Here is a 23707-nt window from a genome sequence, read left to right as displayed (position 1 = left end):
AGGTCCATGAAGTACTGGCTATGCTAGATTCAGGGGCTACTGGAAATTTTATAGACAGTGGATTGGTCAGGACGTTGTCATTGGGGATAGTAGACAGGAAGTTCCCGGAGGAGGTGGTGGCGGTAGACGGCAAGCCCCTTAAGTCTGGCCTGATCACGTCACAAACGGAGGTTTTGGAATTGACACTAGTAGGGGGGAAGAGTGCCCATGTTGAAGAGATTGTACTGAACATCATAGACACACCACAATACGAAGTGATTCTGGGTATGCCATGGTTTTGTAAGCATAACCCGGAAGTAAACTGGGCAGAAAGAGCAGTGAGCTTTACATCCAAAGTCTGTAGAGTACAGTGTCTTAGAGAAGGAGGATCGATAGCGACTGCTTTGGCTTCTTCTTGGTGTGTGGCTACAGTGGTAGAACAGGAGGTGCCGCTTCCAGAGGAATATAGGAGATTTGCTGAGGTTTTTAGCAAGACAAAGGCAGAGGTTCTTCCCCCACACAGGAGATACGATTGCAGGATAGACCTGATAGACGACAGCGTGCTTCCTTCGTGCAGAGTGTATGCTCTCTCTGAACCCAAAATGCAACACCTCAGTGCTTACTTGGAGGAATATGTCAAATTGGGGTTCATCCGTCCCTCCAGGTCCCCGGCAGCCTCCCCTTTGTTTTTTATCTCAAAAGCAAATGGGGATCTTAGGGTGTGCTGTGACTATAGGATGCTAAATATAAACACTGTCAGGAATAGGTACCCTCTGCCCCTCATCAGCGTGTTGTTAGATCAAGTCAGGGAAGCTGTTATATACACCAGATTAGATCTATGGGGCGCACACCATTTGGTTAGGATAAGGCAGGGGGACGAGTGGAAGACAGCTTTCAAGACCAGGTATGGTCTGTATGAATATCTGGCCATGCCGTTCGGGCTCTGTAATGCCCCAGCGGCATTCCAGTTCTTTCTGAATGAGCTGTTGTCTGAGCTAGTGGATGTCTCTGTTATTGTGTATCTAGATGATATACTTATTTATTCTCAAAGAAAGCAAGATCATCATAAGCATGTGTGTGAGGTGCTTGAGAGGCTTCAACAACAGGCCCTTTTTTGCAAGCTGAGCAAGTGTGAATTCGGAGTCAATGAAGTAGAGTTCCTAGGGGTCAACCTTAGTCCATCAGGACTATGCATGACAGGACGCAAAGTAAAAGCAGTGCTGGACTGGCCTGAGCCCAAGGATGTTCGTGATGTCCAGAGCTTCCTGGGGTTCGCGAACTTCTATCGAAGATTCATTGGGGGGTTTTCTTCAAAGGCGGTACCCATCACGCGACTGCTAAGGAAAGGAGTAGAATTCAACTGGGACTCCGAGGCAGATAGTGCATTCAGTGTTCTGAAGGAAGCATTCACTTTGGTCCCGATTCTTAGACATCCAGACTTAGAAGCTCCCTTTGTGGTGGAAGCAGACGCGTCTGATATGGCTATAGGCGCGGTTCTTTCTCAAAGGGACAAAGAAACCGGTCGTCTACATCCAGTGGCGTATCTGTCAAAGACACTGGACTCTGCTGAGTGCAACTACACCATAGCGGAGAAAGAGCTCCTTTCCATCAAGAAGGCATTCCAGGAATGGAGGCCTTATCTGTTAGGGGCACGCCATCGGATAACGGTGTATACTGATCACCGGAATCTTCAATATATGCAGTCGGCTAGGCATCTCACCCAGAGACAGATGCGGTGGACATTGTTCTTTGCAGAGTATGACTTTTTCATCACGTTCCGTCCAGGAGTGGACAACCGCAAGGCGGATGCCCTTTCTCGTCAGGAAAGCACCGAAAACCCGAACAAAGATGCGCCCATGTCCATCATACCTACAGATAGAGTGGTCAGTGTGGTGAGAGTTGAAGAATTCCTCACCGACATACAAAAGAACCGTTCACCGGAACAGTGGGAAAGATGGGTAAAGGCAGGGGAAGGAAGGAAACTCCAAGACGGTCTACCGTTCATCAAGGACGAATTGTATATACCCACTCTGGGGTTACGGAAGAAGGCGTTTCGATGGTGCCACCACTCTCCGTTAGCTGGTCATCCGGGAGTCAAGAAGACCATAGAACTGTTGCAAAGACATTTCTGGTGGGAAGCTATGACGGTAGCAGCCAAGAAATGGGTGTCGGAGTGTGAGACGTGTGCACGAGGTAAAGCGGATCACACGAGAGCTAGAGGAAAGCTCATTCCTCTGCCCACACCGCCGTTCCCCTGGCACACCATCAGTCTTGACTTTATCACAGGATTACCTGTAGAAAAAGGGACTTCGGCAGTTCTGGTGGTGGTGGACAGCCTGACTAAAGTGGGCCACTTCGTGCCTTGTAGGAACCTACCCACTGCTGGGCAGACGGCACAGCTGTTGTTGGAAGAGATAGTCCACCTACATGGGCTGCCGGAGGTGATTGTTTCGGACAGGGGTCCACAGTTTGTGGCAAGCTTCTGGAAAACTTGGTGCAAGGCGTTGCAGATCGAGGCGGCCACATCCACGTCGTTCCATCCTCAAACTGATGGGCAAACCGAGAGGCTTAATCAGTCCCTGAAGAAATACTTGCGGTGTTACTCGGAGGAGGCTCAGGAGTCCTGGGTTTCGATGCTGTGGCTGGCCGAGCTATCATATAACAACGCGGTGCATAGTTCCATAGGGGTTTCTCCTTTTATGGCCAATTACGGATACGCAGCGAAGACACTTCCAGTAGCGATGCCTGAGGAAGTGAAAAACCAGCCCACGGTGCAGGAACGCATGACATTTCTGTTGCTGCTACACAAGAAAGTAGCTAGGAATCTACGGAAAGCGAAGGGAGTGTACAAGACATGGGCGGATCGACGGCGGGTGGATGGGCCTGATTACAAGGTGGGTGACCGAGTTTGGCTGTCAACCAAGAACATTAAGTTCAAACTCCGGAGCGTTTTTCATCCCAGGTTCATAGGCCCGTATGAAGTGGTGAGAAAAGTGAACCCCGTGTCTTACAAGCTTCGACTGCCGGGTAGCCAGAGGATTCACCCGGTCTTCCACTGTGGGTTACTGAAGCCGGAGGGTCCGGTGAGAAGAAAATCTGTTCCCCCGATTGACACGCCGAGGGGTTTGGAGTACGAGGTACGGAAGATCAGGGACTAGCAGTACCGCAGAGGGAAACTATGGTTTCTGGTATCGTGGAAAGGATACACGGAGGAGGAGGATTCGTGGGAACCGTGCAGTGGTGTACATGCCCCTCGGGCGGTTCGTTCCTTTTACAGACGGTGCCCGGAGAAGCCGGGCTGTAATAAGGCGCTGGGAAGGGGGGCCTACTGTCAGGATCCAGCTGATGCGCCTGCCTAGATCAGAATCAAGACGCCCGAAGAACTAGGGACTACACGTCCCAGAAGGCTTAGGGGCATAGGAGGAGATTATTTAGGCAACACGCGCGCACGTAGGCGTGCGCGTAATTTGTGACTGGAGTCCTCGGCGGTCCAGGTGGAAGACGCCGACTTGCAGAAGATTGCCGTTCGTTTCATCGTGGTTCAAGAGAGCGAGGATCTGCTCTAATTCCAGGGACAACGAACACGACGGAAAAACGGCAGCAGGTAAGAGAGAGGAGCGGCTGCTATTACTCTCGGTTCGTGGAGCATTGCCGCGCAAACAGCGGAACGGCTGGAGACTGCTTCGTGAAGTAACGGAGGATCCGTGTACTTACAGAGCAGTTAAGCCACGCAAACAGCGGAATTGCTGGAGACTGCCTCGTGAAGGTAACGGAGGGTTCCAGTGCCTTAATTGTTTTTCACTGAAAGTATATCAGAGACTTACCTTAGTGGAAGCGTGTTGATCTCCCGGAGAGGAGGAGCGCTTGGGATTAGGTTTGATTTGTTCTACAAACCCATGGAATGCATGTTGATTCCCTCAGAGGAGGAGCGCCAACTTTTGGTTATTTAACAAGCAAGTAGTACCCGTGGAAACATTGTACTCTGGCTTATGCCTCTGGAGAAGTTCTACAGGGAGAACTTAAAGTACACTGGTTTGTGACTAGGACCATACGCTTGCTCAGAACTTGTATTTACAAGAAAGGATAAAGAAGGAAAAAACATTGTCTACTCTGATGAAGTAATCAGAGAGCAGGCTGTGCAGGTTGGCTAGAATCACTGGAAGTGATCCTGTTTTGATAGCTGTTTTGTTTGGCAGAGGATCTGCATTTAAGGTACTTTATTCTAGCGAGAACTATTGAGAGTAGCAGTTGGTGGTGGAATGAGAGGTGTGTGCTAATCTTGTTCTGCTTCTGTTTTGCAGATCCTTTGTCCCTGCTGTCCCTTCCCGTCCTTTGTCCCCTGCCCGATCCGACCTGAACTCAGTGTAATTCAGATTGAGTTCAGAACGATCTGGAAGCGGAACCCTTATAGCATCACTTCGATCCTGAGGAGCAAGAGGAGCATAACACGGATAGAGAGGTGGGGGGATAAGGCTCATGGATTACAACTTCAAAATAATACACAAGCCAGGGAAGGAGCACAACCCAGCTGACTACGTATCAAGGCACCCCCTGCCACAGGCATCACAAGCGACAATGATGGCAGAGGAATATTTGAACTTTGCGCTGAAACATAACACACCGGCAACATAACAATAGAGGAGCTAGAACAGGAAACAAAGCAAGAACCCACCCTGCAAGCAACAATGGAGATAACAAAACAGCAAAGGTGGAGGCACGTAAACAGCAACTGCAGCTGGAAGAAAGGGGTAGAAAGAGAAGAGTTGCTGGCGTTCAAAAAGATAAGTGAAGAACTCTCCGAAAGTGGAAATGGAATAGTGATGAGAGGCACTCGAATACTAATGCCCCGGACACTGAGAAGGACAGTAGAACTAGCGCATGAGTCGCATCGAGGGATAGTAGCAACAAAAAAAATGCTACAAGAAAAAGTGTGGTTTCCGGGACTAGAAGAAAATGTGATGCACTGTCACATCTGCCAAATAACAGGGCCTTCATCAAAGCCGGAGCCACTGCAAATGGCCCAACTCCCAAAAGCTGTGTGGACAGAGCTGGCGGACGACTTTTATGGCCCCCTGGAGACAGGAAATTACCTGCTGGTAGTAATAGATGAATTCTCCAGATTCCCAATAGTGAGACAAGTTGCATCAACATCAGAAAACGCAACACTGCCGGTCCTAGATGACATATTCGCAGCATGGGGCTCGCCACAGACACTGAAGACAGATAATGGTCCACCATTCTCTGGCGAGGAATTCAAAAGATTCATGGAATACCTTGGGATCAATCATCGAAGGATAACACCGCTGTGGCCACAAGCAAACGGGATGGCTGAACGGTTCATGGGAACCATCAAAAAGGCGATACAGAGAGCAAAACTAACACAGATTTCAATTCGACAAGCACTATGTCAGGTGCTGAGAGATTATCGGAACACCCCTCACAGCTCCACAGGAAGGTGCCCTGCTGAACTGGTGTTGGGGCGCCCAAGCAGAACGAGACTGCCACAAATGAAAGAGGTGGAAAGAGTGGAGCAAAAGGACATTGCTGCAAGAGACCAAGCAGCGAAAGCAAAAATGAAGGCCTACGCTGATCAGAGAAGACACGCGACAGACACCAAAATAAAAGAAAGAGACACTGTGATTGTGAAACAAAGACAAGTGAGGAAATCTGATAGCGCATTCTCAAGAGACCCATTGACAGTGACAGAAGTAAAGGGGCCAATGATCACGGTGTCATCAGGCCAATATCACATCACTAGAAATAGCTCACACTTCAGAGAATTGAAAACCAAAAAAGAGGAGGTGCCAAAGCAAGGGCTGAAGGAAGACACACAAGAAGAAGAAACACTACCTGACATCAAAGAACAGCGACCAAGAAGAGAATGCAAGAAGACAAAAAGACTAATAGAGGAGATGTAAAGGGACGGAGGCCTGTGGAAACCGCTCTGTCATCGTATCTCTCTCTCTCTCTCTCTCTCTCTCTCTCTCTCTCTCCATATCTCTCCATATCTCTCTCTGACCACAGGCAGCATCCGGCAAAATGTTTGTTGCGAAATGTTTGTTTTTCAACAAGGGGGGAGATGTCATGCCCAGGACAGGGGCATTAGGACCCTGGGGCACAGGGCAGAAGACAGGGGACACCGGACACCAGTTCAGGTCAGGGGAGGGGACAGGAAGGGACAAGGACACAACAAGCAGGACCTCGAGGCAAGAGGTCAGAGGACATATGCGCTGTACTAGAAATGCTAATAAATAAGTACCTGAAGCACCAATCGTTTCCTGTGTGTTCCTGGGGGTTGGAGAACACGACACACGCCAACACAATTATGCACCACACCATAGGGGCTGCTTCAGGGCTGAACTGGCTGAGGATGGCTCAGTCCTCCCAGTCGTCATAGCAGCTAATTTTCTACTAGCCTGCTGGTGGTTTACTGTGTCCTTTATGGCCAGTCTGATGGCTATGGACGTGATCTACTAAGCTTTTAAAACGTTGGTGCCCCCTGCACTTCCCTTTTCACACCTGACTTCCGGCGGCATGAAGAGGCGGGAACCAGCAGGGTTCTTGAGCACTCTGTATTTTCTGTAGTTTTTATCCTTTGCCCCTTCCCTAGTTGGTAAACCCAAGTCCAAGGAAACTACTCCTGAGGAAAGCACAACTAAGAATGCTTTCCAGGGTGGAAAGTGAATGGAGCACACCCATGTTAGATGGGGGTGTAGGACAAAGGGTATATGCACGGAAATAATAATTCCCTATTATGAAGAAAAGTTCAAATGTGTTATTGCACTTTCCTGCATGAAGCTACCTGATTAACAACACACATGAGTGCGTAAAATACCGTAGGTGTACTCATGAAAATTTTGGCAAAACAGAATGAAACCAACCTATAAGTCAATTTTCGACTTTCAAAAATATTTTTGTGAACCAGCTTGTTGGCTCATTTCCAAATAATTCTAGATCATCAAATATTTTTCTCTCGCAAAAGCTCTGCTGTACAAATGAAAACACACAATGATATATTTTTCGATATTTTGTACTTTATTGATGTTACCCTTCCCTTTCTTGTTGCATGCGGGAAAATATCCCTCTACATGCGTTACATTATTTCGAGGAGTCATGCAATGAATTAAAATCGTCAGAAGAAACAACAAAAGGCAAATAATTCAAAAAGGTTTTTTTAACACCGAAATCATCTTTCTCAAATCGGGCAAGTACTCTTCTTAAAGGGTAAAGTGAGCAATCAAATACATTCTGCAGTGGATGTCTTCCTGGGCTGATGAAATAAAGCAGGCATCCTATATATTCTGAACATTCGAATAAACAGCGACCTTTACTAATACTGTACGTGGCATTGTTTTAAATATGTAATAGTGCAAATAATAGCGAGAAGACGCCAAGCCACCATACAGAAAGTGTTCTCCACACAAATACTGTATTAAAATACCATAAGAATCATGTGAACAAACTTATAGAAAAGGTACATAGTTATTATTTTAGACATCACAGCACGGTGCAGCCTCTTTACCCTCGAGGGGGTACGGTGTTCTTTCCTCACAACTTAGCTGAGCCAGGTGATGTTGTGGCCATTACTATCAGGAGGTGAACAAGTGTCGCTTTTTGTGACGTCTAAAGAAGGCTTGTGTCGTATCTACGCTGCATGCACTCTGCAGCCCAAATAAACACGCAGGACACTGGTAGGTGCAATCACAATTCTTTATTGTTATTCTCCTTGCAGCTGGTTACACGCGTCCATCTCTGTCCTCGTCCTAATCCAAACTGTCCTCTTCCTGTCCCCTGACCGGATGTGGTGTCCGGTGACCTGGTCACCTCCCTCATGACCCACAGGGTCCTAGTGTCCTCGGTCCCTATTTGTCAGGTCACTACATCTCCCCCTTTGTTGCAAACAAGTGTTCATGATGCCATTCTCCTGCTCAGTGTCGTGGTGAGAAAAGAAAAGAGAGAGAGAGAGAGAGAGAGAGAGAGAGAGAGAGAGAGAGAGAGAGAGAGAGAGAGACAGTCTGTCAGTCTCGTCGACCCTTCTCCCCAGTCTCTGTTTCCTACGTTTTTCTACGTAGTCTCTTTGTCCCCTTGCATCCCTTCCTTGGTCGTCGTTTCCTGCCATCATCGTTGCTTCTGCCTTTCAGTTGTCCTCCGTCTGCTCTCTTTCTGTCAGCCTCTCTTCGTGTTGATCGTTGTTCTCCGCCCTCCGTTTTGCTTCTTGCTCCTCTCTTTCTACGGCCGCCCTTTGTTGTGTTTGTTCCCTCACTCATTCTTTTTTGTTCTCTTCCTCTTTCTCTGTTCCCTACGTCTTCTCTTCGCTTGCTCTCAGCATGTCTGTTGTCTTTTTCATATGTCATCGTTATAAGGCCCATCGTTTGAGCGGTGCTGTTGCTCATCAGGCATGGTCCAGGGACATCGCCTTTTAGAACATGAATGTCCTCCTTGTTTATTTTGTCCTTGTACCTCAGTTCCTCTGTGAATTTTCCCAAGTTCGTTACCTCTTTCCTTGCCCCCCAGGTAAAGACTTTGACCTTGGACGCTCTCAGTGTCGGCTTTACTTCCATTTTCTCGTACTCTGATACACACATGACGTTGCACGTTGCACCACTGTCCAGTACAAAGTCTGCTTCATGCGCTCCTACTCTTATCTTTGCATTGTCTGTCTTTCCTTGGGTGCTTTTGTCTGCTGGCTCTGTGTGCACCTCCGACATGTGGTATAATCTTTCCACTTTCTCTTCTTCCTCTTCTTCGCTTGACCCTCGTGACAGACTTCTCCTTTCGTTGTCGACATACCCGACGTATCATGTTGTCGACTCCTGTTGTCTTCCTGTTCTTTCCTTGTCGCCTCTGACTTGTGCACCATGGCACATACTGCCGTAGTGATTTCTTCCACCACATCTTCTGCACGTCTGGCCAAACGCTGGGCATGTGCCTCTGTGAGGAAATCCCATTCCGTACTTGTAGCATGTTCCTTCAGGTTGTCTCCTTTCCTTTTGTTCCCTCCAGTCATTCTTCCATCGGCCTGGGCGATCTCTGTTTGTCGTGAAGTGCGCGTTTTCGATTTCAACGCTCTTCCCTCTTTCCATTTCCTTGGCATGTTCCGTTGCTCTCGCCTCTGCTCTCGCTAGTGACAGGATGTTCTCCAATGAGGTCGGTTCCTTGAGTATTCTCGCTCTGAATCCTGTGTCGCGACAGCCTTCTATGATTCTCAGCCTTATTGCTTGCTCGTTATCGAATTTGTCGAACTCACAATGTGTCACCAATTTTCTCAGCCTTGTCGCGAAGTCATCTAGTGTTTCGCCGGCTCGTTGACACGCAACGGTAAATGTATATCGTTCGAAGTCAATGTTTCGTTGTGGGTCGAATTTAGCTGTTAGGCATTTCTTTAGTTGTTCATATGTTTTTGTTTCTTCGGTAGGCAGTGTCACCAGAAGTTCTTCAACGTCATCCCCTGCTAAGTTCAGCAGTAGCCCTCGTTTCTTTCCGTCTGCTACATCGGTATCTTCTACGTATCTTTCAAACCGTCTGATCCACTTCTCCCACCTTATTCCTGTCTGTGGCTCCGATAAGTTGAACGGTAGTGGGCTCCTGTATTGTGCGCTGGGCTTTGGATCTGCCATTCTTGCCTTCTTCCCTTTTTCTGCTCTTTCTTCTTTTGTTCACCTTTTTCCTTTTCTTCTTTTGATCACCTTTTTCTTTTTCTTCTTCTTTAGTTTTACTTTATATTTACCTTTTCTACTTTCTTTTCTCTTGTGTCCCTTTTATTTCCTTTTTTTCTTCTTCTTCCTCTGTTCTTCTGCTTTGTTTTAGCCTTTTCTAGGCTTTCCTTGTCCTTTTCTTGTCTTTTTCTGATCACCTTTTTCTTTTTTCCTTTCCTTCTTTTGTTCACCTTTTTCCTTTTCTTCTTTTGATCACCTTTTTCCTTTTCTTCTTCTTTAGTTTTACTTTATTTTGACCTTTTCTACTTTCTTTTCTCTTGTGTCCCTTTTATTTCCTTTTTTTCTTCTTCTTCCTCTGTTCTTCTGCTTTGTTTTAGCCTTTTCTAGGCTTTCCTTGTCCTTTTCTTGTCTTTTTCTTCTTCTTTATTTCTTTGCCTGGCTTTGTAATGGCCGCTCTGTTGATTTCTATGCCCTTTCTTTCTATTGTCCTTTTCTTTAAGATGGCCGCTCTCTTCTCGCGAGATTTCGCGATCGAACTCTCGCTCGCCTGACTCAGAAATGGCCGCTTCCCCGATCTCGCCTCTTATTGGTCCAGCCGCCTGATTCCAAAATGGCAGCCGAGACTCTCGCGAGAGCTCGCGCCTCAATTTCGAGACCTTCGCGCTTACCGCAGTTTGCCGGTTGCTCATCAGAGGCGGTCGGGTGGGCTCCGATGTCGCTTTTTTTTCCCTTCTTCTTCCTGCACATCCAGGGTGGGCACCTGGTTCTTCCTGATAGCGTTGCCTTTCCTCGTCGAGATGCACGTCGGCTCGTCTCTCAACCTTCGTCGCCAGTTGTCGTATCTACGCTGCATGCACTCTGCAGCCCAAATCACACGCAGGACACTGGTAGGTGCAATCACAATTCTTTATTGTTATTCTCCTTGCAGCTGGTTACACGCGTCGATCTCTGTCCTCTTCCTGTCCCCTGACCGGATGTGGTGTCCGGTGACCTGGTCACCTCCCTCATGACCCACAGGGTCCTAGTGTCCTCGGTCCCTGTGTGTTCCTGGGGATCGGAGAACACGACACACGCCAACACAATTATGCACCACACCATAGGGGCTGCTTCAGGGCTGAACTGGCTGAGGATGGCTCAGTCCTCCCAGTCGTCATAGCAGCTAATTTTCTACTAGCCTGCTGGTGGTTAACTGTGTCCTTTATGGCCAGTCTGATGGCTATGGACGTGATCTACTAAGCTTTTAAAACGTTGGTGCCCCCTGCACTTCCCTTTTCACACCTGACTTCCGGCGGCATGAAGAGGCGGGAACCAGCAGGGTTCTTGAGCACTCTGTATTTTCTGTAGTTTTTATCCTTTGCCCCTTCCCTAGTTGGTAAACCCAAGTCCAAGGAAACTACTCCTGAGGAAAGCACAACTAAGAATGCTTTCCAGGGTGGAAAGTGAATGGAGCACACCCATGTTAGATGGGGGTGTAGGACAAAGGGTATATGCACGGAAATAATAATTCCCTATTATGAAGAAAAGTTCAAATGTGTTATTGCACTTTCCTGCATGAAGCTACCTGATTAACAACACACATGAGTGCGTAAAATACCGTAGGTGTACTCATGAAAATTTTGGCAAAACAGAATGAAACCAACCTATAAGTCAATTTCCGACTTTCAAAAATATTTTTGTGAACCAGCTCGTTGGCTCATTTCCAAATAATTCTAGATCATCAAATATTTTTCTCTCGCAAAAGCTCTGCTGTACAAATGAAAACACACAATGATATATTTTTCGATATTTTGTACTAAATTGATGTTACCCTTCCCTTTCTTGTTGCATGCGGGAAAATATCCCTCTACATGCGTTACATTATTTCGAGGAGTCATGCAATGAATTAAAATCGTCAGAAGAAACAACAAAAGGCAAATAATTCAAAAAGGTTTTTTTAACACCGAAATCATCTTTCTCAAATCGGGCAAGTACTCTTCTTAAAGGGTAAAGTGAGCAATCAAATACATTCTGCAGTGGATGTCTTCCTGGGCTGATGAAATAAAGCAGGCATCCTATATATTCTGAACATTCGAATAAACAGCGACCTTTACTAATACTGTACGTGGCATTGTTTTAAATATGTAATAGTGCAAATAATAGCGAGAAGACGCCAAGCCACCATACAGAAAGTGTTCTCCACACAAATACTGTATTAAAATACCATAAGAATCATGTGAACAAACTTATAGAAAAGGTACATAGTTATTATTTTAGACATCACAGCACGGTGCAGCCTCTTTACCCTCGAGGGGGTACGGTGTTCTTTCCTCACAACTTAGCTGAGCCAGGTGATGTTGTGGCCATTACTATCAGGAGGTGAACAAGTGTCGCTTTTTGTGACGTCTAAAGAAGGCTCGTGTCGTATCTACGCTGCATGCACTCTGCAGCCCAAATCACACGCAGGACACTGGTAGGTGCAATCACAATTCTTTATTGTTATTCTCCTTGCAGCTGGTTACACGCGTCCATCTCTGTCCTCGTCCTAGTCCAAACTGTCCTCTTCCTGTCCCCTGACCGGATGTGGTGTCCGGTGACCTGGTCACCTCCCTCATGACCCACAGGGTCCTAGTGTCCTCGGTCCCTATTTGTCAGGTCACTACATCTCCCCCTTTGTTGCAAACAAGTGTTCATGATGCCATTCTCCTGCTCAGTGTCGTGGTGAGAAAAGAAAAGAGAGAGAGAGAGAGAGAGAGAGAGAGAGAGAGAGAGAGAGAGAGAGAGAGAGAGAGAGAGAGAGAGAGAGTCTGTCAGTCTCGTCGACCCTTCTCCCCAGTCTCTGTTTCCTACGTTTTTCTACGTAGTCTCTTTGTCCCCTTGCATCCCTTCCTTGGTCGTCATTTCCTGCCATCATCGTTGCTTCTGCCTTTCAGTTGTCCTCCGTCTGCTCTCTTTCTGTCAGCCTCTCTTCGTGTTGATCGTTGTTCTCCGCCCTCCATTTTGCTTCTTGCTCCTCTCTTTCTACGGCCGCCCTTTGTTGTGTTTGTTCCCTCACTCATTATTTTTTGTTCTCTTCCTCTTTCTCTGTTCCCTACGTCTTCTCTTCGCTTGCTCTCAGCATGTCTGTTGTCTTTTTCATATGTCATCGTTATAAGGCCCATCGTTTGAGCGGTGCTGTTGCTCATCAGGCATGGTCCAGGGACATCGCCTTTTAGAACATGAATGTCCTCCTTGTTTATTTTGTCCTTGTACCTCAGTTCCTCTGTGAATTTTCCCAAGTTCGTTACCTCTTTCCTTGCCCCCCAGGTAAAGACTTTGACCTTGGACGCTCTCAGTGTCGGCTTTACTTCCATTTTCTCGTACTCTGATACACACATGACGTTGCACGTTGCACCACTGTCCAGTACAAAGTCTACTTCATGCGCTCCTACTCTTATCTTTGCATTGTCTGTCTTTCCTTGGGTGCTTTTGTCTGCTGGCTCTGTGTGCACCTCCGACATGTGGTATAATCTTTCCACTTTCTCTTCTTCCTCTTCTTCGCTTGACCCTCGTGACAGACTTCTCCTTTCGTTGTCGACATACCTGACGTATCTTGTTGTCGACTCCTGTTGTCTTCCTGTTCTTTCCTTGTCGCCTCTGACTTGTGCACCATGGCACATACTGGCGTACTGATTTCTTCCACCACATCTTCTGCACGTCTGGCCAAACGCTGGGCATGTGCCTCTGTGAGGAAATCCCATTCCGCACTTGTAGCATGTTCATTCAGGTTGTCTCCTTTCCTTTTGTTCCCTCCAGTCATTCTTCCATCGGCCTGGGCGATCTCTGTTTGTCGTGAAGTGTGCGTTTTCGATTTCAACGCTCTTCCCTCTTTCCATTTCCTTGGCATGTTCCATTGCTCTCGCCTCTGCTCTCGCTAGTGACAGGATGTTCTCCAATGAGGTTGGTTCCTTGAGTATTCTCGCTCTGAATCCTGTGTCGCGACAGCCTTTCTATGATTCTCAGCCTTATTGCTTGCTCGTTATCGAATTTGTCGAACTCACAATGTGTCACCAATTTTCTCAGCCTTGTCGCGAAGTCATCTAGTGTTTCGCCGGCTCGTTGACACGCAACGGTAAATGTATATCGTTCGAAGTCAATGTTTCGTTGTGGGTCGAATTTAGCTGTTAGGCATTTCTTTAGTTGTTCATATGTTTTTGTTTCTTCGGTAGGCAGTGTCACCAGAAGTTCTTCAACGTCATCCCCTGCTAAGTTCAGCAGTAGCCCTCGTTTCTTTCCGTCTGCTACATCGGTATCTTCTACGTATCTTTCAAACCGTCTGATCCACTTCTCCCACCTTATTCCTGTCTGTGGCTCCGATAAGTTGAACGGTAGTGGGCTCCTGTATTGTGCGCTGGGCTTTGGATCTGCCATTCTTGCCTTCTTCCCTTTTTCTGCTCTTTCTTCTTTTGTTCACCTTTTTCCTTTTCTTCTTTTGATCACCTTTTTCTTTTTCTTCTTCTTTAGTTTTACTTTATATTGACCTTTTCTACTTTCTTTTCTCTTGTGTCCCTTTTATTTCCTTTTTTTCTTCTTCTTCCTCTGTTCTTCTGCTTTGTTTTAGCCTTTTCTAGGCTTTCCTTGTCCTTTTCTTGTCTTTTTCTGATCACCTTTTTCTTTTTTCCTTTCCTTCTTTTGTTCACCTTTTTCCTTTTCTTCTTTTTATCACCTTTTTCCTTTTCTTCTTCTTTAGTTTTACTTTATTTTGACCTTTTCTACTTTCTTTTCTCTTGTGTCCCTTTTATTTCCTTTTTTTCTTCTTCTTCCTCTGTTCTTCTGCTTTGTTTTAGCCTTTTCTAGGCTTTCCTTGTCCTTTTCTTGTCTTTTTCTTCTTCTTTATTTCTTTGCCTGGCTTTGTAATGGCCGCTCTGTTGATTTCTATGGCCTTTCTTTCTATTGTCCTTTTCTTTAAGATGGCCGCTCTCTTCTCGCGAGATTTCGCGATCGAAATCTCGCTCGCCTGACTCAGAAATGGCCGCTTCCCCGATCTCGCCTCTTATTGGTCCAGCCGCCTGATCCCAAAATGGCAGCCGAGACTCTCGCGAGAGCTCGCGCCTCAATTTCGAGACCTTCGCGCTTACCGCAGTTTGCCGGTTGCTCCTCAGAGGCGGTCGGGTGGGCTCCGATGTCGCTTTTTTTTTCCTTCTTCTTCCTGCACATCCAGGGTGGGCACCTGGTTCTTCCTGATAGCGTCGCCTTTCCTCGTCGAGATGCACGTCGGCTCGTCTCTCAACCTTCGTCGCCAGTTGTCGTATCTACGCTGCATGCACTCTGCAGCCCAAATCACACGCAGGACACTGGTAGGTGCAATCACAATTCTTTATTGTTATTCTCCTTGCAGCTGGTTACACGCGTCCATCTCTGTCCTCTTCCTGTCCCCTGACCGGATGTGTTGTCCGGTGACCTGGTCACCTCCCTCATGACCCACAGGGTCCTAGTGTCCTCGGTCCCTGTGTGTTCCTGGGGGTCGGAGAACACGACACACGCCAACACAATTATGCACCACACCATAGGGGCTGCTTCAGGGCTGAACTGGCTGAGGATGGCTCAGTCCTCCCAGTTGTCATAGCAGCTAATTTTCTACTAGCCTGCTGGTGGTTAACTGTGTCCTTTATGGCCAGTCTGATGGCTATGGACGTGATCTACTAAGCTTTTAAAACGTTGGTGCCCCCTGCACTTCCCTTTTCACACCTGACTTCCGGCGGCATGAAGAGGCGGGAACCAGCAGGGTTCTTGAGCACTCTGTATTTTCTGTAGTTTTTATCCTTTGCCCCTTCCCTAGTTGGTAAACCCAAGTCCAAGGAAACTACTCCTGAGGAAAGCACAACTAAGAATGCTTTCCAGGGTGGAAAGTGAATGGAGCACACCCATGTTAGATGGGGGTGTAGGACAAAGGGTATATGCACGGAAATAATAATTCCCTATTATGAAGAAAAGTTCAAATGTGTTATTGCACTTTCCTGCATGAAGCTACCTGATTAACAACACACATGAGTGCGTAAAATACCGTAGGTGTACTCATGAAAATTTTGGCAAAACAGAATGAAACCAACCTATAAGTCAATTTCCGACTTTCAAAAATATTTTTGTGAACCAGCTCGTTGGCTCATTTCCAAATAATTCTAGATCATCAAATATTTTTCTCTCGCAAAAGCTCTGCTGTACAAATGAAAACACACAATGATATATTTTTCGATATTTTGTACTTTATTGATGTTACCCTTCCCTTTCTTGTTGCATGCGGGAAAATATCCCTCTACATGCGTTACATTATTTCGAGGAGTCATGCAATGAATTAAAATCGTCAGAAGAAACAACAAAAGGCAAATAATTCAAAAAGGTTTTTTTAACACCGAAATCATCTTTCTCAAATCGGGCAAGTACTCTTCTTAAAGGGTAAAGTGAGCAATCAAATACATTCTGCAGTGGATGTCTTCCTGGGCTGATGAAATAAAGCAGGCATCCTATATATTCTGAACATTCGAATAAACAGCGACCTTTACTAATACTGTACGTGGCATTGTTTTAAATATGTAATAGTGCAAATAATAGCGAGAAGACGCCAAGCCACCATACAGAAAGTGTTCTCCACACAAATACTATATTAAAATACCTTAAGAATCATGTGAACAAACTTATAGAAAAGGTACATAGTTATTATTTTAGACATCACAGCACGGTGCAGCCTCTTTACCCTCGAGGGGGTACGGTGTTCTTTCCTCACAACTTAGCTGAGCCAGGTGATGTTGTGGCCATTACTATCAGGAGGTGAACAAGTGTCGCTTTTTGTGACGTCTAAAGAAGGCTCGTGTCGTATCTACGCTGCATGCACTCTGCAGCCCAAATCACACGCAGGACACTGGTAGGTGCAATTACAATTCTTTATTGTTATTCTCCTTGCAGCTGGTTACACGCGTCCATCTCTGTCCTCGTCCTAGTCCAAACTGTCCTCTTCCTGTCCCCTGACCGGATGTGGTGTCCGGTGACCTGGTCACCTCCCTCATGACCCACAGGGTCCTAGTGTCCTCGGTCCCTATTTGTCAGGTCACTACATCTCCCCCTTTGTTGCAAACAAGTGTTCATGATGCCATTCTCCTGCTCAGTGTCGTGGTGAGAAAAGAAAAGAGAGAGAGAGAGAGAGAGAGAGAGAGAGAGAGAGAGAGAGAGAGAGAGAGAGAGAGAGAGAGAGAGAGAGTCTGTCAGTCTCGTCGACCCTTCTCCCCAGTCTCTGTTTCCTACGTTTTTCTACGTAGTCTCTTTGTCCCCTTGCATCCCTTCCTTGGTCGTCATTTCCTGCCATCATCGTTGCTTCTGCCTTTCAGTTGTCCTCCGTCTGCTCTCTTTCTGTCAGCCTCTCTTCGTGTTGATCGTTGTTCTCCGCCCTCCGTTTTGCTTCTTGCTCCTCTCTTTCTACGGCCGCCCTTTGTTGTGTTTGTTCCCTCACTCATTATTTTTTGTTCTCTTCCTCTTTCTCTGTTCCCTACGTCTTCTCTTCGCTTGCTCTCAGCATGTCTGTTGTCTTTTTCATATGTCATCGTTATAAGGCCCATCGTTTGAGCGGTGCTGTTGCTCATCAGGCATGGTCCAGGGACATCGCCTTTTAGAACATGAATGTCCTCCTTGTTTATTTTGTCCTTGTACCTCAGTTCCTCTGTGAATTTTCCCAAGTTCGTTACCTCTTTCCTTGCCCCCCAGGTAAAGACTTTGACCTTGGACGCTCTCAGTGTCGGCTTTACTTCCATTTTCTCGTACTCTGATACACACATGACGTTGCACGTTGCACCACTGTCCAGTACAAAGTCTACTTCATGCGCTCCTACTCTTATCTTTGCATTGTCTGTCGTTCCTTGGGTGCTTTTGTCTGCTGGCTCTGTGTGCACCTCCGACATGTGGTATAATCTTTCCACTTTCTCTTCTTCCTCTTCTTCGCTTGACCCTCGTGACAGACTTCTCCTTTCGTTGTCGACATACCTGACGTATCTTGTTGTCGACTCCTGTTGTCTTCCTGTTCTTTCCTTGTCGCCTCTGACTTGTGCACCATGGCACATACTGGCGTACTGATTTCTTCCACCACATCTTCTGCACGTCTGGCCAAACGCTGGGCATGTGCCTCTGTGAGGAAATCCCATTCCGCACTTGTAGCATGTTCCTTCAGGTTGTCTCCTTTCCTTTTGTTCCCTCCAGTCATTCTTCCATCGGCCTGGGCGATCTCTGTTTGTCGTGAAGTGTGCGTTTTCGATTTCAACGCTCTTCCCTCTTTCCATTTCCTTGGCATGTTCCGTTGCTCTCGCCTCTGCTCTCGCTAGTGACAGGATGTTCTCCAATGAGGTGGTTCCTTGAGTATTCTCGCTCTGAATCCTGTGTCGCGACAGCCTTCTATGATTCTCAGCCTTATTGCTTGCTCGTTATCGAATTTGTCGAACTCACAATGTGTCACCAATTTTCTCAGCCTTGTCGCGAAGTCAGCTAGTGTTTCGCCGGCTCGTTGACACGCAACGGTAAATGTATATCGTTCGAAGTCAATGTTTCGTTGTGGGTCGAATTTAGCTGTTAGGCATTTCTTTAGTTGTTCATATGTTTTTGTTTCTTCGGTAGGCAGTGTCACCAGAAGTTCTTCAACGTCATCCCCTGCTAAGTTCAGCAGTAGCCCTCGTTTCTTTCCGTCTGCTACATCGGTATCTTCTACGTATCTTTCAAACCGTCTGATCCACTTCTCCCACCTTATTCCTGTCTGTGGCTCCGATAAGTTGAACGGTAGTGGGCTCCTGTATTCTGCGCTGGGCTTTGGATCTGCCATTCTTGCCTTCTTCCCTTTTTCTGCTCTTTCTTCTTTTGTTCACCTTTTTCCTTTTCTTCTTTTGATCACCTTTTTCTTTTTCTTCTTCTTTAGTTTTACTTTATATTGACCTTTTCTACTTTCTTTTCTCTTGTGTCCCTTTTATTTCCTTTTTTTCTTCTTCTTCCTCTGTTCTTCTGCTTTGTTTTAGCCTTTTCTAGGCTTTCCTTGTCCTTTTCTTGTCTTTTTCTGATCACCTTTTTCTTTTTTCCTTTCCTTCTTTTGTTCACCTTTTTCCTTTTCTTCTTTTGATCACCTTTTTCCTTTTCTTCTTCTTTAGTTTTACTTTATTTTGACCTTTTCTACTTTCTTTTCTCTTGTGACCCTTTTATTTCCTTTTTTTCTTCTTCTTCCTCTGTTCTTCTGCTTTGTTTTAGCCTTTTCTAGGCTTTCCTTGTCCTTTTCTTGTCTTTTTCTTCTTCTTTATTTCTTTGCCTGGCTTTGTAATGGCCGCTCTGTTGATTTCTATGGCCTTTCTTTCTATTGTCCTTTTCTTTAAGATGGCCGCTCTCTTCTCGCGAGATTTCGCGATCGAAATCTCGCTCGCCTGACTCAGAAATGGCCGCTTCCCCGATCTCGCCTCTTATTGGTCCAGCCGCCTGATCCCAAAATGGCAGCCGAGACTCTCGCGAGAGCTCGCGCCTCAATTTCGAGACCTTCGCGCTTACCGCAGTTTGCCGGTTGCTCCTCAGAGGCGGTCGGGTGGGCTCCGATGTCGCTTTTTTTTTCCTTCTTCTTCCTGCACATCCAGGGTGGGCACCTGGTTCTTCCTGATAGCGTCGCCTTTCCTCGTCGAGATGCACGTCGGCTCGTCTCTCAACCTTCGTCGCCAGTTGTCGTATCTACGCTGCATGCACTCTGCAGCCCAAATCACACGCAGGACACTGGTAGGTGCAATCACAATTCTTTATTGTTATTCTCCTTGCAGCTGGTTACACGCGTCCATCTCTGTCCTCTTCCTGTCCCCTGACCGGATGTGGTGTCCGGTGACCTGGTCACCTCCCTCATGACCCACAGGGTCCTAGTGTCCTCGGTCCCTGTGTGTTCCTGGGGGTCGGAGAACACGACACACGCCAACACAATTATGCACCACACCATAGGGGCTGCTTCAGGGCTGAACTGGCTGAGGATGGCTCAGTCCTCCCAGTCGTCATAGCAGCTAATTTTCTACTAGCCTGCTGGTGGTTAACTGTGTCCTTTATGGCCAGTCTGATGGCTATGGACGTGATCTACTAAGCTTTTAAAACGTTGGTGCCCCCTGCACTTCCCTTTTCACACCTGACTTCCGGCGGCATGAAGAGGCGGGAACCAGCAGGGTTCTTGAGCACTCTGTATTTTCTGTAGTTTTTATCCTTTGCCCCTTCCCTAGTTGGTAAACCCAAGTCCAAGGAAACTACTCCTGAGGAAAGCACAACTAAGAATGCTTTCCAGGGTGGAAAGTGAATGGAGCACACCCATGTTAGATGGGGGTGTAGGACAAAGGGTATATGCACGGAAATAATAATTCCCTATTATGAAGAAAAGTTCAAATGTGTTATTGCACTTTCCTGCATGAAGCTACCTGATTAACAACACACATGAGTGCGTAAAATACCGTAGGTGTACTCATGAAAATTTTGGCAAAACAGAATGAAACCAACCTATAAGTCAATTTCCGACTTTCAAAAATATTTTTGTGAACCAGCTCGTTGGCTCATTTCCAAATAATTCTAGATCATCAAATATTTTTCTCTCGCAAAAGCTCTGCTGTACAAATGAAAACACACAATGATATATTTTTCGATATTTTGTACTTTATTGATGTTACCCTTCCCTTTCTTGTTGCATGCGGGAAAATATCCCTCTACATGCGTTACATTATTTCGAGGAGTCATGCAATGAATTAAAATCGTCAGAAGAAACAACAAAAGGCAAATAATTCAAAAAGGTTTTTTTAACACCGAAATCATCTTTCTCAAATCGGGCAAGTACTCTTCTTAAAGGGTAAAGTGAGCAATCAAATACATTCTGCAGTGGATGTCTTCCTGGGCTGATGAAATAAAGCAGGCATCCTATATATTCTGAACATTCGAATAAACAGCGACCTTTACTAATACTGTACGTGGCATTGTTTTAAATATGTAATAGTGCAAATAATAGCGAGAAGACGCCAAGCCACCATACAGAAAGTGTTCTCCACACAAATACTGTATTAAAATACCATAAGAATCATGTGAACAAACTTATAGAAAAGGTACATAGTTATTATTTTAGACATCACAGCACGGTGCAGCCTCTTTACCCTCGAGGGGGTACGGTGTTCTTTCCTCACAACTTAGCTGAGCCAGGTGATGTTGTGGCCTTTACTATCAGGAGGTGAACAAGTGTCGCTTTTTGTGACGTCTAAAGAAGGCTCGTGTCGTATCTACGCTGCATGCACTCTGCAGCCCAAATCACACGCAGGACACTGGTAGGTGCAATCACAATTCTTTATTGTTATTCTCCTTGCAGCTGGTTACACGCGTCCATCTCTGTCCTCGTCCTAGTCCAAACTGTCCTCTTCCTGTCCCCTGACCGGATGTGGTGTCCGGTGACCTGGTCACCTCCCTCATGACCCACAGGGTCCTAGTGTCCTCGGTCCCTATTTGTCAGGTCACTACATCTCCCCCTTTGTTGCAAACAAGTGTTCATGATGCCATTCTCCTGCTCAGTGTCGTGGTGAGAAAAGAAAGAGAGAGAGAGAGAGAGAGAGAGAGAGAGAGAGAGAGAGAGAGAGAGAGAGAGAGAGAGAGAGAGAGAGAGAGAGTCTGTCAGTCTCGTTGACCCTTCTCCCCAGTCTCTGTTTCCTACGTTTTTCTACGTAGTCTCTTTGTCCCCTTGCATCCCTTCCTTGGTCGTCATTTCCTGCCATCATCGTTGCTTCTGCCTTTCAGTTGTCCTCCGTCTGCTCTCTTTCTGTCAGCCTCTCTTCGTGTTGATCGTTGTTCTCCGCCCTCCGTTTTGCTTCTTGCTCCTCTCTTTCTACGGCCGCCCTTTGTTGTGTTTGTTCCCTCAATCATTATTTTTTGTTCTCTTCCTCTTTCTCTGTTCCCTACGTCTTCTCTTCGCTTGCTCTCAGCATGTCTGTTGTCTTTTTCATATGTCATCGTTATAAGGCCCATCGTTTGAGCGGTGCTGTTGCTCATCAGGCATGGTCCAGGGACATCGCCTTTTAGAACATGAATGTCCTCCTTGTTTATTTTGTCCTTGTACCTCAGTTCCTCTGTGAATTTTCCCAAGTTCGTTACCTCTTTCCTTGCCCCCCAGGTAAAGACTTTGACCTTGGACGCTCTCAGTGTCGGCTTTACTTCCATTTTCTCGTACTCTGATACACACATGACGTTGCACGTTGCACCACTGTCCAGTACAAAGTCTACTTCATGCGCTCCTACTCTTATCTTTGCATTGTCTGTCGTTCCTTGGGTGCTTTTGTCTGCTGGCTCTGTGTGCACCTCCGACATGTGGTATAATCTTTCCACTTTCTCTTCTTCCTCTTCTTCGCTTGACCCTCGTGACAGACTTCTCCTTTCGTTGTCGACATACCTGACGTATCTTGTTGTCGACTCCTGTTGTCTTCCTGTTCTTTCCTTGTCGCCTCTGACTTGTGCACCATGGCACATACTGGCGTACTGATTTCTTCCACCACATCTTCTGCACGTCTGGCCAAACGCTGGGCATGTGCCTCTGTGAGGAAATCCCATTCCGCACTTGTAGCATGTTCCTTCAGGTTGTCTCCTTTCCTTTTGTTCCCTCCAGTCATTCTTCCATCGGCCTGGGCGATCTCTGTTTGTCGTGAAGTGTGCGTTTTCGATTTCAACGCTCTTCCCTCTTTCCATTTCCTTGGCATGTTCCGTTGCTCTCGCCTCTGCTCTCGCTAGTGACAGGATGTTCTCCAATGAGGTGGTTCCTTGAGTATTCTCGCTCTGAATCCTGTGTCGCGACAGCCTTCTATGATTCTCAGCCTTATTGCTTGCTCGTTATCGAATTTGTCGAACTCACAATGTGTCACCAATTTTCTCAGCCTTGTCGCGAAGTCATCTAGTGTTTCGCCGGCTCGTTGACACGCAACGGTAAATGTATATCGTTCGAAGTCAATGTTTCGTTGTGGGTCGAATTTAGCTGTTAGGCATTTCTTTAGTTGTTCATATGTTTTTGTTTCTTCGGTAGGCAGTGTCACCAGAAGTTCTTCAACGTCATCCCCTGCTAAGTTCAGCAGTAGCCCTCGTTTCTTTCCGTCTGCTACATCGGTATCTTCTACGTATCTTTCAAACCGTCTGATCCACTTCTCCCACCTTATTCCTGTCTGTGGCTCCGATAAGTTGAACGGTAGTGGGCTCCTGTATTCTGCGCTGGGCTTTGGATCTGCCATTCTTGCCTTCTTCCCTTTTTCTGCTCTTTCTTCTTTTGTTCACCTTTTTCCTTTTCTTCTTTTGATCACCTTTTTCTTTTTCTTCTTCTTTAGTTTTACTTTATATTGACCTTTTCTACTTTCTTTTCTCTTGTGTCCCTTTTATTTCCTTTTTTTCTTCTTCTTCCTCTGTTCTTCTGCTTTGTTTTAGCCTTTTCTAGGCTTTCCTTGTCCTTTTCTTGTCTTTTTCTGATCACCTTTTTCTTTTTTCCTTTCCTTCTTTTGTTCACCTTTTTCCTTTTCTTCTTTTGATCACCTTTTTCCTTTTCTTCTTCTTTAGTTTTACTTTATTTTGACCTTTTCTACTTTCTTTTCTCTTGTGACCCTTTTATTTCCTTTTTTTCTTCTTCTTCCTCTGTTCTTCTGCTTTGTTTTAGCCTTTTCTAGGCTTTCCTTGTCCTTTTCTTGTCTTTTTCTTCTTCTTTATTTCTTTGCCTGGCTTTGTAATGGCCGCTCTGTTGATTTCTATGGCCTTTCTTTCTATTGTCCTTTTCTTTAAGATGGCCGCTCTCTTCTCGCGAGATTTCGCGATCGAAATCTCGCTCGCCTGACTCAGAAATGGCCGCTTCCCCGATCTCGCCTCTTATTGGTCCAGCCGCCTGATCCCAAAATGGCAGCCGAGACTCTCGCGAGAGCTCGCGCCTCAATTTCGAGACCTTCGCGCTTACCGCAGTTTGCCGGTTGCTCCTCAGAGGCGGTCGGGTGGGCTCCGATGTCGCTTTTTTTTTCCTTCTTCTTCCTGCACATCCAGGGTGGGCACCTGGTTCTTCCTGATAGCGTCGCCTTTCCTCGTCGAGA

The sequence above is a fragment of the Lissotriton helveticus genome, chromosome 6 (genome assembly GCF_964261635.1).
Source record: "Lissotriton helveticus chromosome 6, aLisHel1.1, whole genome shotgun sequence".
Taxonomy (NCBI): domain Eukaryota; kingdom Metazoa; phylum Chordata; class Amphibia; order Caudata; family Salamandridae; genus Lissotriton; species Lissotriton helveticus.
This window is presented reverse-complemented; position numbering follows the sequence as displayed.